Here is a 15,955-nt window from a genome sequence, read left to right as displayed (position 1 = left end):
GAGAGATACAGTCGACTTTTCCAGTCCGTATGACCCTTCATCAGAAGACAAGATGCAGTTGGCTGTTCAAGGATAAACATCAGTCCACAACCAAAGCCCCTCAAGGATCCTCCTAGATTAAATCTAGTAATTATGAATCCGCCACAAGACGCTGTTGACCAAGAGAAAATGACTAAACGAATTGCTGAACAATCCTGAGTGTGCTAAGAGCAACACTAACAACCAATTTAAGATCATCAGCCGAGCTCGTGAAGTGGCTCGTTTATGTTTGCGAGCAGTGCGGTGATATACATTCATGCGCAGGGACTTTTTTGCAGTAAAGAAAAAGGTGATAAAAGGGGACAGGAAGAGTTTTGCAAAGAAACCAGAAAAGCAATTGAGAAAACAAAGAGAAACTGAACAATTATCAAGGATTATAAAAAGAAAATATTTGATGCACCCATAAATCACAAAAGAAAATTAAAGGATGCACAAGATAAACTTTAAGGCAATGACAGAGATATTAGAAATGCTGGATAGTTACTTTGCCTCAGAAATTACCAGGGAAACTAACAAGGTGGGCATGACATTAGAGGAAGAGATTGAAGATGTATCAAATGCATTTAAGATAAAGGGGTAAAATAATGAAGTGAAGTGAAGGTGAAGCCCCTAGACCAGATGGATTGCATCTGTGCATATTACAGAAATCAGGGAAGTGATAGTAAAGGTGCTATTACATATATAATATACTTACATATATAAAATTCAAGATGCTGTTTTATATGGCTCAGGAAATTGCCTGAGATTGAGGCTTTCAATCACTTGATGCAGCATTTCCTATGTCCAAGAACTGCTGACCAATCAGAAGGTGGGATTGTAGCCAGTCCCAGACCAAGAGCAGCCCAAGAGGCTCGAGAAGCAGGTAAGTGGGGTAGGCTTCCCAGGGCATGTCAGCCAGGGCCTGTCCGCCAGTCACTGCCAAGGCGGCAAGACATGCCAATCAGGAGCCCAGGGTGGGGTGTCCTCAAAAGGCCCAAGGACATGTGGCCTGTGAGACACTCACCCTGTGCCAGGAAGATACAATAATTCTCATAATGTTATTGGAATTTATTGTAAAATAGAATAATAGTGGATGTGTCTATGATTGCGTGTGCGAGAGACTTAATTGGATTAAAGCTAGCTGGTCTGAAGTCTTTGATGTAAACATGGTAAACATGGGGGAAGTTTAGAGCCATAGATGTCAAGGGAACATTTGCATTTTTAAATAAACCAGACTAGATTGTTTTCAAAAGGGGGAGTGAGAGCCAGGTGAAGTTTAGAAAGAGTGTGTTTATTTTTCTCAAAGGTTACTGGTAAAATTAGTACTATGAGAGATTTTTATTATCAGAAGGGTAAAGTCCAAAGACATAGTGAAACAATCTGAATTTGCATTCAAAGGGGAAAATATATATAAAGGAGCGAAGGCTGTGTGTAAGGGTAGGCATTTTAAAATCTAACAAGTGTGAAAATCCTTCAGCATCTATGCCTCAAACTGCTGTCTTCAGGGACTGAAGTTAAGAGAATTCTCTTTGAATTCGACTGTTAAGGGTATCATTTACTTTGCTTGGGTCTTTTAAAAATATGTGTCTTAATGTAACTCGGAGTCAGATTAGGTAGGAGATTTAGAAGTTATCATAGTGGTAATTTGTAGATCTATGTATGTAAGGTCATTTCTTTTATTAAAAAATGTTTAATCTAGTTTTGTAAAAACCTGTAAGACCTGGTGGTCTTATCACTACTGGATTCAGGGCGCACATCTCAAAATTTATACAAATTGCAAAACAAGTTGTGGCAGTTATTTCAAGTTTCCCTTTGGGATTTGAACAACTCAGCATTTAGCACCGGCTGTGCCATAACATAGTTGGGGGCTCTTTGCGGGATATATTTCAAATTGCTTGATTGGGTTGGAGTTGGTGAATCTTAAGGTTACGAGTAAGAGAAGCACTTTGAATTCAAGAGTTGGCGTGAGGTTTTTTTCAGTGGTGAGACTGCAATATGGTTTTGACAGTTGCTAAAACTTGCTGGGAGTTGAAGTTATAACTTTGGATGGTTTATAAAAGGTAACTAAAGTTAAGTTAATGGAAATAGTGGATAAATTACAATTGGGGTTACCTGCAGGGGTGAAGAAAGTAGATATAATTGAAGGTATACCACTACATTTAAAGTTGGAAGTGATACCTGACACTAGTGAGTCACAGCTGGAGGTAGTGAGACCTCAGTTAGAAATGAAGAGAATTTGAACAAGCAAAGGAACTGAGAAAACTTGAATTGGAGGCATATGAAAAAGAAAAATAATTGGAAATGAGAAAACTGGAACTAAAGGTAGCAGAAAAAGAAAGGGAAAAAGAGAGATTATTTCAAAAAGAAATGGAAATGCGAGGTCTTGATCTCCAGAGGGAAAAGTTAGCAATGGAAGAGAGAATGAAGGAAAGAAAGAGAGAATATCAACTTAACAAGCTGAATTTTAAAAAATAGACATCAGATTCTGAGGAAAGTTCTGATGTTGAAAAAACCTTTAACCTAAAACCCAGCGGGGAGATGTTTAAAATTGTACAAGCTCTTTCAAAATTCGAGGAAAGAGATGTTGAAGCATTCTTTATTTCATCTGAAAAGATAGCTAAACAGATGAAATGGCCACAGGAAAACTGGACATTGTTGTTACAATCCAGGTTGGTGGGTAAAGCACATGAGCATTATGCTTCACTGTCAGAAGAAATATCAGTGAATTATGATGTGGTAAAAAAGGCTATTTTGAATACATATGAGTTGGCTCCTGAGGCATACAGGCAGAAATTTAGGAATATGAGAAAACAGCCTGGGCAAACTTATATTGAGTTTAAAAGAGTAAAACAAAGTAATTTTGACCGGTGGATATGGGCATTAAAGATAGAGACAACATATGCAGCTCTTAGAGTTGTAATTCTTTTGGAAGAATTTAAAGATTCAATTCCTTCGGTAGTGAGAACTCATGTGGAGGAACAGAGGGTTCAAATGGTAAGACAAGCAGCAGAGATAGATCAAGATTATGAGTTAGTTCATAGAGCTAAACCTTTATCATCACACTTTTAAATCAGAAAAGCATAGCAAGTGGGAAGGTGAAAGGAAGGTGAGTAGTCAGGGAAGAGGAGTAGGTGGAAATTCCCAGGAAATTTTTTCTCAGAATAAAAAGAAAGGTGCGAGGGTAGAAGTGACATTCAAAAATTGAGGTGTTTTCATTGTAATAAAGCTGGACATACGAAATTTGTGCGCTGGAAATCGCAGGGAAAATCCTTTGGAATTATAGGGGTGCAGAAAAGTACTGGAAGTAAAAGTACTGTGGGTTCCGAGGTTCAGGTAAAACAGGGAGAATTAGTGATAGGTAAAGAAGTGGGAATGTTCTCACAATTTACCCAAAAGAATTCTAAGGAGCAGGTTGCAGAGATGTTTAAAGATTTTGTATATGAAGGGAAAATCTTTCCATATATACTGGGTGGAGTAGGTAAAGACGTTAAAATTTTAAGCGACACAATGTTGCCAATCTTTAATAATGTGGGATAGTAACATTTGTTGTTCAGAGGGAGTATTGCAGGAACAGGTGGGGTTCATGGAGATGCTAAACCTATTCCCTTGTGGAAAGTAAATTTAAAGAGTAAGCAGAAAACAGGTGAAGTAATTGTTGGAGTAGTAGAAAAATTGCCCATTGCGGGGTTCAATTTATTCTGGGTAATGATATAGCTGGATCACAAATGTAAGTGATTCCTATAGTAGTTGAGCAACCTGTAGAGGTGTCTTCAACAGAAGTGTTGCACAGAGAGTATCCTGGATTGTTTCCAGATTGTGTGGTAACAAAATCACAGGCTCACAGGTTGAAACAAGAAGTACGGGAAGTTCAAAGGCAGGGAGAAGGTTTGGAAATCCAATTAGCTGACACTGTGTTTGATAACATTGTTCAGGAAGAAAGACTGGAAAACAATTCAGCTGAAGTGTATAACTCAAGGCAGTTGGTGGAGTTGCAGAAAAAAGATTTACAAATGCAGCCTTTATATCAAACAGCTTACTCAGAAACAGAGGCAAAATGTATTCCAGAATGCTATTACCTTAAGGGTATTGTTTTAATGAGAAAATGGACACCTTATCATGTTTCAGCAAATGAAAGCTGGAGGGAGGTACATCACATTTACTATCATTTGGATATAGAAATAATATTCTGAGGATAGCGCATGAGATTCCAATGGGGGGGATCATTTAGGAGTTAGAAAGACACAGGCGAAAGTACAAAAACATTTCTTTTGGCCTGGATTGCATAGGGATGTGGTCAAATTCTGTAGAACATGTCACACATGTTAAGTGGTAGGGAAACCACAAGCAGTGATTAAGCCTGCACCTTTAATTCGAATTTCAGCATTTGTAGAACCTTTTACTACGGTCGTGATTAATTGTGTAGGACCCCTCTCTAAGATGAAAAGTGAAATCAGTATTTACTGACAATAATGGATGTGTCTACAAGGTTTCCTGAAGTGATACCTTTGAGAAATATTACAACAAAGAAAATTGTGGAAGAGTTAACTAAAATTTTTACAAGATACAGTTTACCTAAGGAAATAAAATCAGCTCAGGGTTCAAATTTTATGTCACAGCTGTTTAAGGAAGTAATGAACAGTTTGGGGATAAAATAATTTAAATCAACAGCTTATCATCCTGAGTCACAAGGGGCTTTGAAAAGGTGGCATCAAACTTTAAAAATTATGATGAGACTGTACAGTCAGAATCATCCACAGGATTGGGATAGGGGAATTCCATTCTTGTTATTTACTATTAGGGACGCTCCTAATGCATCAACTAGTTTCAGTCCTTTTGAACTAGTTTATGGTCATGAGGTAAGGGGACCACTGAAATTGATTTATGAGAAATTGTTGGGTCAAATTTCAGAAACTACTCTTCTGGATTACATATCAAACTTCAGAGGGAGATTGGACAGAGCATGTGAGTTGGCTGGGGAACATTTAAAGACATCACAGCAAGCGATGAAAATGAAAACAGACAGGAAAGCTACAGCTCGGAATTTTTTTTCTGGAGAGAAAGTGCTAGTTCTGTTACCAGTACTGGGTGACTCATTAAAAGAAAGGTTTAGTGGGCCTTACAGGATTGAAAAGGAGCTGAGTGAAGTAAGTTATTTAATAAATGCTCCAGATAGAAGAAAGCAGAATGTGTGTCATGTAAATATGCTTAAAAAGCACTTTGACAGGAAAGAGGAACAAAAGGAGGTGTTAGTGGTAATAGATAATGAGAAAGAAGTAGATGCAGGATTCTGAAATTGATTTTCCTCTAATCAAATTGGATAATGAGGGGTTATTTGAAAATTTAAATGTAATATTGAATTACCTTTCATGTCAAAGTGATTTGGAAAAGCTGTTGCAGTCACACAAAGCTATTTGTAGAAATAAGTTGGGGAGGACAGATTTAGCTATACATGATGTGTCTGTAGAAGTTTTATCTTTGGTAAGGCAACATTCTTATAGATTAAATCCAGCAAAGTTATCAGAAGTACAGAAAGAAATTGACTTCATGCTTCAAAATGATATAATTGAGTCTAGTTGCAATAATTGGAGTTTGTACTGGTACCGAAACCAGATGCAACACAAAAACTGTGTGTGGACTATCAAACGGTGACAAAAGCAGATTCATATGCTATACTGAGGTTGGAAGATTGCATTGAGAAAGTGGGACAATCAAAATTTATCACAAAGATTGACTTGCTTAAAGGATATTGGCAAGTACCGTTATCGGAGAGAGCAAAGGAGATATCGGCTTCTGTGACACCAAATGTCCTATATCAGTGTATCATATACCACTTGGTATGAAGAATGCACCTGTGACATTTCAAAGACTGACAAACAAAGTAATAGCAGGTCTGAGCAATTGTGCTGTTTATATTGATGATTTGGTAGTTTTCAGTCCTACGTGGGAGGAGCATTTACAGCATCTGGAAGAGTTGTTTTTTGATTACAAGAAACCAATTTGGGGATGAACTTGGCTAAAATTGAATTTGCAAAAGCGTAAGTTATGTATCTAGGCCATTCCATTGGACATGGTAAGGTGACTCCGAGAGATGCGAAAGTCAAGGCTAACGTGGATTTCCCAGTGCCTACAACAAAACGAGAAGTTTTTAGATTTCTGGACATGAGTGGGTATTATCAGAAATTTGTACCAAATTTTAGCCAAGTGGTTGTTCCACTGTCTGAACCATTAAAAATGAGTGCAGTCAGAGCTAGGTTTGTGGCACCACAGGTGGCTCCCATATACAGGAGGGGAGAAAGAAGAAAGGAAGAGCAATCGTGATAGGGGATTCATTAGTTAGAAGAACAGACAGATGTTTCTGTGGCCGTAGACATGACTCCAGGATGATATGTTGCCTCCCTGGTGCCAGGGTCAAGGATATCACGGAGCAGCTGCAGGACATTCTGGGGAAGGGTGATCAGCCAGAGGTCGTGGTCCATGGTGGTATCAATAACTTAGGTGGGAAAGGGGATGAGCTCCCGAAAGCAGATTTTAGGGAGCTGGGAAAGAGATTGGCTGTGGATAAAGGGGAACCGTTGGATGTACTGTACTTAGATTTCCAGAAGTCATTTGATAAAGTCCACATCAAAGGTTATTGCAGAAAATAAAAGCTCATGGTGTAGTGGGTAACATATTGCTTTGGATAGAAGATTGGTTAGCTAACAGGAAGCAGAGAGTTGGCATAAATGGGTCTTTTTCTGGTTGGCAGGATGTGACAAGTGGTGTGCCACAGGGATCAGTGCTGGGGCCTCAACTTTTTACAATTTATATAAATGACTTGGATGAAGGGACCGAAGGAATGGTTGCTAAATTTGCTGATGAATCAAAGATAGGTAAGAAAGTAAATTGTGAAGAGGACGTAAGGAGTCTACAAAGTGAAATAGATAAGTGAAGTGAATGGGCAAGGATCTGGCAAATGGAGTATAATGTGGGCAAATGTGAAATTGTTCATTTTGGCAGAAAGAATGAAAAAGAAGCTTATTTTCTAAATGGTGATAGATTGCGGAGCTCTGAGATTCAGAGGGATCTGGGTGTCCTAGTGCATGAATCACAAAAGGTTAGTATGCAGATACAGTAGGTAATTAGGAAAACTAATAGAATGGTATCATTTATTGTGAGGGAAATTGATTACAAAAGTAGGGAGGTTATGCTTCAGTTGTACAGGGCATTGGTGAGACCACATCTGAGGTATTGTGTACAGTACTGGTCTCCTTATTTAAAGAAAGATGTAAATGCGTTAGAAGCATTTCAAAGAAATTTTTCTGGACTAATACCAGGAATGGGTGGGTTTTCCTATGAGGAAAGCCTGGACAGGTTAAGCTTGTATCAACAGGAATTTAGAAGAGTAAGAGGCGACTTAGTCTTTAAGATCCAGAGGGGTCTTGACAGGGTGGGTGTGGAGGGGAAGTTTCCTCTTGTGGAAGAATCTAGAACTAGGGGTCACTTAAAAATAAGGGGTTGTTTATTTAATACAGAGATGAAGAGAATTTTTTTCTCTCAGAAGGTTGAGAGTCTTTGGAACTCTCTTCCTCAAAAGGCGGTGGAAGCAGAGTCTTTGAATATTTTTAAGGCAGAGCTAGATGAACTCTTGATTAACAAGGGGGTGAAAGGTTATCAGGGTTAGGCAGGAAGGTGGGGTTGAGGTTACATTCAGATCAGCCTTGATCTTATTGAATGGTGGAGCAGGTTCGAGGGGTTGAGTTGCCTACTCTTGCTCATAATTCATATGTTCATATTGAAAAGCAGGACTTCTAAAGCAGTAATCTCAGGATCACTTCCAGTCCCATGTGCAGGTGAGTGTAGAAATAGGAGAATTGAGCAATTAAACGCATGGCTGGAAAGTTTGTGTAGGAGGGAGGGTATCAGATTTCTGAGGCATTGGGACTGGTTCTGGGGAAGATGGATGGTCTACACCTGGACAGGACTGGGATGAATATCCTCACAGGGAGATTTGCTAGTGCTGCTGGGGAGGTTTAACCTAGCTTGGTGGGGGATGGGAACCTGAAGGGAAATTTAGAGCAGGGAACGGGAGATAGAAAATTAGTGAGTGACTCTGAAAGACAGAACCATGGGTTAAAAAGTGTATAACACAGGAATTTGGCAGTATTAAAAGGTATGTAAATGCAAGGGGTATAGTAAATGAAGCTGATGAGCTGAGGGCACAGATAGACACATGGCAGCACAATATCATCACTATAATGGAAACTTGTCTTAAGGAGGGGCAAAAATGGCAGCTTAACATCCCTGCATATAGAATTTTCAGGCAGGATAGGGGAGGGGATAAAAAAGGGAGGGGTGTAGCATTATTGGTTAAAGAATCAATTACAGCTCTGAAGAGGGATGATATACTAAATGAAGCATCAAATTAGGTCATATGGGTTGAGCTCAGAAACAAAAAAGAGGCAACCACACTGCTAGGAATGTACTATAGACCCCCGAATAGTGGAAGGGAGCAAATATGTGGACAGATCTCTGATTGCAAAAACAATAGAACAATAATAGTTGGGGACTTCAACTACCCTAAGATTAATTTGGATAAGGCACAGAGAGCATAAAATTCTTGAACTGCATTCAGGAGAACATCTTTAGCCAGCTACCAACGAGAGGTGGCACAATTCTAGATTTAGTCTGAGGAAATGAAGCTGGGCAAGTGGATGAAATAGCAGTGGGGGGCCATTTTGGAGATGATGACCAGAATATAGTTAGATTTAACATCATTATGGAAAAGGACAAAGAGAGAACAGCAGTAAAAGTTCTAAACCTGGGGGAAGACAAATTTTCAAAGCTTAGAGGTGAACATTTAAAAGTGAGATTTTATGGGCACAGTGTAGACATGTCCCCACATGGGTGGTACTGCAAAACCTAGAGCCACCTGGTTATCCAGAAGCATACAGAGTAAGATAAAGCAGAAAAAGAAAGCTTATGACAGTCACAAAAATCTTAACAATGTAAAAAGCCTAGAGGAGTATAGAAAGTACAAGGGTGAAGTAGAAAAGGAAATTAGGAAAGCAAAGGGAGGATACGAAAAAATATTGTCATGTAAAATCAAAGAAAACCCAAAGATGTTTTACCAGTGCATTAAGTGCAAGAGAATATCTAAGGAAAGGGTCGGGCCTATCAGAGATTTACATAGTAACTTGTGTTCTGATGCTGAAGATGTGGGCAGGGTTCTCAATGAGTACTTTGTCTCTGTCTTCACTAAGGAGAGGGACGATGCAGACATTCTAGTTAAAGAGGAGGAGTGTGAAATATGAGATACAATAGGCATAGTGAGAGATGATGCACTGGAGGGACTGGCATCCCTGAAGGTGGATAAATCACCAGGTCCAGATGGATTGTATCCCAGGCTATTGAAGGAAGCCAGAGAGGAAATAATGGATGCTCTGAAGATCATTTCCAATCCTCACCAGATACAGGCAAGGTCCCAGAGGATTGGAGGTCTACAAACATTGTACCATTATTTAAAAAGGGTGCGAGGGATAGACCAGAAAATGATAGGCCGGTCAGTCTGACTTCAGTGGTGGGCAAATTATTGGAATCAATTCTGAGTCACAGGATAAACTGTCACTTAGAAAGGAAAAGATTAATCAGGGATAGTCAGCATGGTTTTGTTAGGGGAGGATTGTGCCTTAATAACGTAATTGGATTTTCTGAGGAAGTAACAAGGAGGATTGATGAGGGTAGTGCTATGGATGCTGTCTACATGGATTTTAGTAAGGCATTTGATGAAATCCCACATGGCAAACTGGTCAGAAAAGTAAAAGCCCACAGGATACAGGGGAAGGTGGCGAGTTGGATCCAAAATTGGCTCAGTGACTGGAAACAAAGGGTAATGGTCGATGGATGTTTTTGCGAATGGAAAGCGGTTTCCAGTGGTGTTCCACAGGGCTCAGTGTTGGGGCCCTTGCTCTTTGTCATATATATTAGTGATTTGGTCTTAAATGTGAGAGATATGATCGGAAAATTTACAGGTGACACAAAAATTGGTCGTGTAGTTGATTGTGAAGAGGATAGCTGTCGTCTCCAGAATGATGTCAATGGTTTGGTTGAGTGGCACAGAAGTGTGAGGTAATGCATTTGGTGGGGGCAAACAAAGCAAGGGAATACTCAATAAATGGGAGGATATTGAGAGGGGCTGAGAAAGTGTGAGGCCTTGGAGTACATGTCCACAGGTCCCTGAAAGTGGTAGGGCAGGTGGACAAGGTAGTCAAGGAAGCATATGGAATGCTTTCCTTTATTGGACGAGGTATTGAATACAAAAGCAGGAATGTAATGATGGAACTGTATAAAACGCTGGAATTTAGGCCACAGCTGGAATTTTGTGCACAGTTCTGGTCACTACATTACAAGAATAACATAATTGTTCTGGAGAGAGCACAGAGGACATTTACAAGAATGTTGCCAGGGTTTGAAAATTGCAGCTATGTGGAAAAGTTGGATAGGCTAGGGTTGTTTTCCTGGGAATAGAGGAGGCTGAGGCAGGTGACCTAACTGAGGTGTACAAAATTATGAGGGGCCTAGATAGGGTAGACGGGAAAAATCTGTTTCCCCTAGCTTATGGGTCAATTACCAGGGGGCATAGACTTAGGGTGATTAGTAGAAGGATTAGAGGGGACATGAGGAAAAACGTTTTCACCCAAAGGGTGGTGGGCATCTGGAATTCACTGCTTAAATAGCCTGGGATGCAATCCATCTGGTCCTGGTGATTTATCTACCTTCAAGGATGCCAGTCCCTCCAGTGCATCATCTCTCACTATGCCTATTGTATCTCATATTTCACACTCCTCCTCTTTAACTAGAATGTCTGCATCGTCCCTCTCCTTACTGAAGACAGAGAATTGGTGAGGCTGAAATGCTCAACTCATTTAAAAGGTACCTGGATCTGCATCTGAAGTGCTGTAACCTGCAAGGCTAAAGACCAGATGCTGGAAAGAGGGATTAAGATGAGCAGCTAGTTTTTTTTTCTCTTTCTTGGCCGGTGCAGACACAATGGGCTGAATGGCCTATTTGTGCACCGTATAGTTCTATGGCACTGATCTAGCAAAGAAAAGCAGCATCAAATGTTGAAATTCCACATGGAATTTTTGTTCATGTTCATCCTAAGGGATGGATGAAGGAGGGAGGGATGAAATTGTGTCTGAATAAGGTGCAGTTGAAGCATCCACATGGCCATCTTAATGTGTGCCCAGTTCGGGGCACACATAACTTATGCCACAAACAAAGAGGCTGTGGAATTGAAGATGCAGCTAGCTGTGATTCCAGGCAGTGTTATTGACTAATTACAGCACTTGGATATTTTGATAAACAAGTCATTTAAAACATCCATGAGTGAGGAATAGATCGAATGGATGGAGGCTCCAAGTCATGACTCCAGCAGGCCGATTTGAACTGCCACTATTTTGCAGGTATATGTATGAGTAAGAAATTCACAACAGTTAGTAAAACATGCCAACTATGAAGTGATTTAAGAAATTCTCTAAATGGCAGTGAAGATGACATTATTTGAAGAAAGTGACAGTTCACATAACACCAGTGATGATGAGTGTGACATCAGTGATGACATTTTGGGCTTCTATGATTAGTAAAACTTCATGTTGCATTGCTGTTTTTATTCGGTAATGGTAACTGTAAATATTAAATACCTCTATATGCACAGAATATATTTTTCTTAACATTCCCTTTTAAAATCCTGGTGTTTCTTATGGTCCAGCAAATATGGTATCCTATCATTAGTAGGAGACAAACAATCCCATCACCGACCATTGCCATGCACTGTTTTCTGGACCTTAGCCATGTGGAAATCTGTTATTGTACCCTAGTGTATACATGAAGTCCAATGCTTTACTAAGCACTGTTTCGTCAAGGCGAGGCTCCTTTAAGTGAATGGGTGAAACCGGGAAATCACAGGGCAAATCTCGCCCTCACACTGCACATCACAGTGAGATCAGACATCACAATAAACTGGGTCAGTTTGAAGCTGGAGGCTGCACAGCCAGTTTGAGTGAAGGAAAGACACTTCAGTGACTGTGGCTAACTGGCTGATCTATCTCAGAGTGAATGTGGTTGAGTAGAAGATCTGAACAGGTTTACTTTGTGAAGGGAGTGTGAACAATAGCAATAATTTTTACCAGCCAACACTCAAATGTTGTTGCTGTGGAAGGTTTGTTTAGACCTGTAGTTCCAGTTTGTATCACTCCCTGTGGGAGTCAGAGTGAATAACAGTAAGATCAGCTGTAGAGACTGTGCAGAAATAAAGGCTCAAGTCCTGGAAACTGAAAGCAGTTTGTATAGAACGGCCAGATTTTCTGGTCAGTACCTGTTAATTGTCCAGATCATCTTATCTGTGTCCCTGAAATATCTGTGGAACAGCTCAGCTCAAACCCACAACTTAAAGTCGAGGTGCTTCCTATTTAAACTGCTGATTGGTATTGTCAGTGCTCAATTAATAGTGTAGTTTTGGGAGGAAATGAAATAATGAGAAAAGCTGAGAGGCAGAGAGAACATCTGAATAGTCAAAGCGTTCACCAGCAACTGGGAGCTCAAGGTTAAAACTTGAATAATGAAGGGGTAGATGAAAAAATGTTTCACACAGAGGGTAATTAGAACAAGTGGTTTTTGAGGAGACTATAAAATCATTTCACCAAGAACTGAATATTTGAGAAAGAAGAATATAAAAGCATTCGGAGAAAGGCAAGGATGGTGGTATCAGTTGAAGAGCTTGCACTGGGCACAGATGGACAATCTAAATGGTGCCATTGTGTGCAGTAATTGGGCAGCAGAAGATGGCGAATAGGCCGGAATTGTCAGCAAGCGACAGTCGCCATCTAGTCTAACAGGAACATCGAGCATGTTCTGCCATGTAAAGATTTGGACAGATCCAGTAACACAGACACAGCAGGGTCGAATGTTTCATTTGGTGTCACAGCAAGATCTCTTGTAACTTTATTCACAGGTAGGCCTAAATTCATTAGTTGTAAAGTGCATTGAGACTTCCAGAGAGTAGGTGATGGTGATATAAAAATGCAATTTCTTTCATCCTAAACATAATGATGCAAGTAGATTTGTCTGTGGGCTGATATTTACTGGGTCCCCAGGTGGACACTGAGGATTGAATTTCCTTCTTGGCAAGAATCCTGCTGGAACTGTGCTGGCTGAGTTTGATATCTGCTCACACAGCTCCTGGCATAGTCCCAGGTATGAACTTTCAAAGGAGAATTTGATATATACTTGTAAAGGAGAGGTTTTCTGGGCAATGGGGAGTAGATTAATTGGTAGATCAGAGCCAGAACAGGCACAATGGGGAAAAATGATACTTTTCTGTCCTGTGTGATTCTCTGATTCTAGATTCCTTGTTTGACTAATTTAAATATGTGAGATGATGAGATATCGGAGGAATGAAAACTTGTGATTGCAGAAACACATGTTAGGATCTCAGCAACAGTCATTCCAGGGCTGGACTTTGTAATTCATTCAGGCAAAGAGCTGTGGGAATGAAAGTCACACTTTCAAGACTAAAGAATTCTAGCCTAGTTACACAGCAGCCCCAACCCATTGTCCGGAGCTAAAAAAAAAATCAAAATAATTTTCCCTCATTGGAAATCCAATTCCATATAAATAGAAGACAGGTGGCAGCAGTGTAGGAGACAGAAGAAGTCCTGGAGTTGGAGAGAAAACATTGACAGGACAAGTGTTGGTGATAGAAGATACATGGAAAGAGAAAAGAGACAGACACAGAGTGGGGGGGAGGGATTTAATCTTGGCAATCCATCTTATTCTCATTGGGGAAGGCCTGACAAAATTAAATACGCATCAGGCACTCAACTGGCCAGCATTGGGTCTTCCCTGGGATTCAGAACCCCAGGGGCTGAAATCCCACCTGCTGAGAGCTTTGGACCAATGAGACATTGTCCATTTATACATTCCATTGCCAATAAACCACTAAGGCAGAGACCGAGAATAGCCAAGGGACCTAGGTCGCAGATGAGAGAGGACGGGATGGGGTTGTGGGGAGGGGTGACCAGCTGGGGGGTAAAGGGGTGTCAGGTGAAAAGGCATAGGGTGACTTTCTGCAGGCCCCCGCACACCCATTTCCCAATCTTGGCTCCCTTGATTAGGCACAGAGTATCTTTCTTTGAGGAAAACCCCCACCCCACACACCCCAAGAAAACCTCACAGGTTGAATACCAGTGGTAGCCAGATGAGGTCCTTAAATGGGCATTAACTGCACAGCTAAGGGCCTCAATTAGCATCCTGGATGGAAGACCATTCATAAGCATTCCCGCCCTGGACTTAATTGGGTGGAGGCAGAGGCGGCAGGGTACACATTCCACACACTCCTGCCTGATCAAATGGCCCTGCCTCCATACTCACCTCCTGGAGGAGCATTAAATTCCACTAAGAGAATATGAAGAAGCCCAGGGAACCTTCATAAGTTTGTGAATGGACTAAGGCCTCACCCTGTATTTTTTAAAATAAAATGTACACAGATATCCTCATGGCTATTTCTAAAATTTTAAAACTGGACAAAGACCTTGTAAAATAGCTGAATTCGAGAGTCTGTAACTCTCGAACAAAAGGAGCTACCTCTCAGTATTTAAGGAACTCGCACCTTGTTATCCCTGAAGAAACATTAAAAAACCCACCCCCCCAACCCCCACCCCCTGCTGTGGGATGCACAGACCAAATTGAGAGAGAGCTATACAAAGGCCATCTGCATTTCATAACCCAGGTTGGCCAACTGGAGACTACTCACCTTAATAGTTGAGATATATAACCGTCTCAGGGACTCAGACAAGGGATACACATCCCTGGTCAAGGACAATGTGGAGAGGTGGGAGTCATGAGATATGGACCTCTAACTTGTTGAACCAGTTATATTGTCTTGTTATACTACAAACCATCTAACTAGCAGCATCATTGAAAAGGATCTCTGCCCAGGTTGAATACCTAGCCCCATCTACACTGCTGGAACTTCTGTACCATCGTCTACAAGCTTGGTTCATCTCTGCGTGCCTATATCACCATGTCAAGTGAGCTCCACCAGAAAAGTGAATTATGCAGCATTGACTTTCAGCCTGCTGACCTCTGTGATTCTGGGCTCTGGAGCTCATGTGAAACACTATTTCTTTTCACTGTGGTCTCCACATTGAAAATCTTTCTTTTTCTATTCCTCCTTTTACTATATGAATGCACAGGAGGCTATGTTGTGTTCCTCTTCCTGCAAATGACCCCCGCCTCCATACTCGCCTCCTGGAGGAGCATTAAATTCCAGCAAGAGAATATGAAGAAGCCCATTTGTGTGCAAATAAACTAACTCTTTGAGTTCATCCTATCTCAAATTTCCAGTGGGGTTATAATAGAAATTGGATCACACCAAAACTAAATCAAAAACACTCTTCTGTTTACGGATGGGTGGTGAGAGGAGAACGTAGTGCTATTTAAATTGACCTCCCATCTGTCCGTAACTAGATGGAGGGACTCTCAAAGAAGCAGTTTGAGCTGTAGGTATTATTTCAAACAGAGAAAATGCTGTATTCTGGGGTAGAGAGAGAGAGTTGCTGTTTTAAACAGAAAGGAAAATATTAAATTATAAACCTGAAGCTTATGCTTATCCTCAGACAATGATACTGAAGGAGTCAGAGAGTCTTTTAACCAAGGCCATCTGGTGTCTGTCCTTACCAATCACTGGGTCCTTTCCAATGACCTCCCAGGTCAGCTGGCTCAGGTAAGGAAATGGGTAGTGCCAGATGCTTTGCCAATGATCCTGGTTCAACTGATGGCATTGCAGCTATTCTGGATCATCTTGCTGATTCTGAAGGTGTCAGTCATTCAACTCCAGAACCTGTGTAATCTTCTGCCTTCTCAGATGGCATCAGAATCTGTGGCCAGTAATGTTAGAAAA

Source organism: Cetorhinus maximus, chromosome 2 (genome assembly GCF_964194155.1).
Source record: "Cetorhinus maximus chromosome 2, sCetMax3.hap1.1, whole genome shotgun sequence".
NCBI classification, from domain to species: domain Eukaryota; kingdom Metazoa; phylum Chordata; class Chondrichthyes; order Lamniformes; family Cetorhinidae; genus Cetorhinus; species Cetorhinus maximus.
This window is presented reverse-complemented; position numbering follows the sequence as displayed.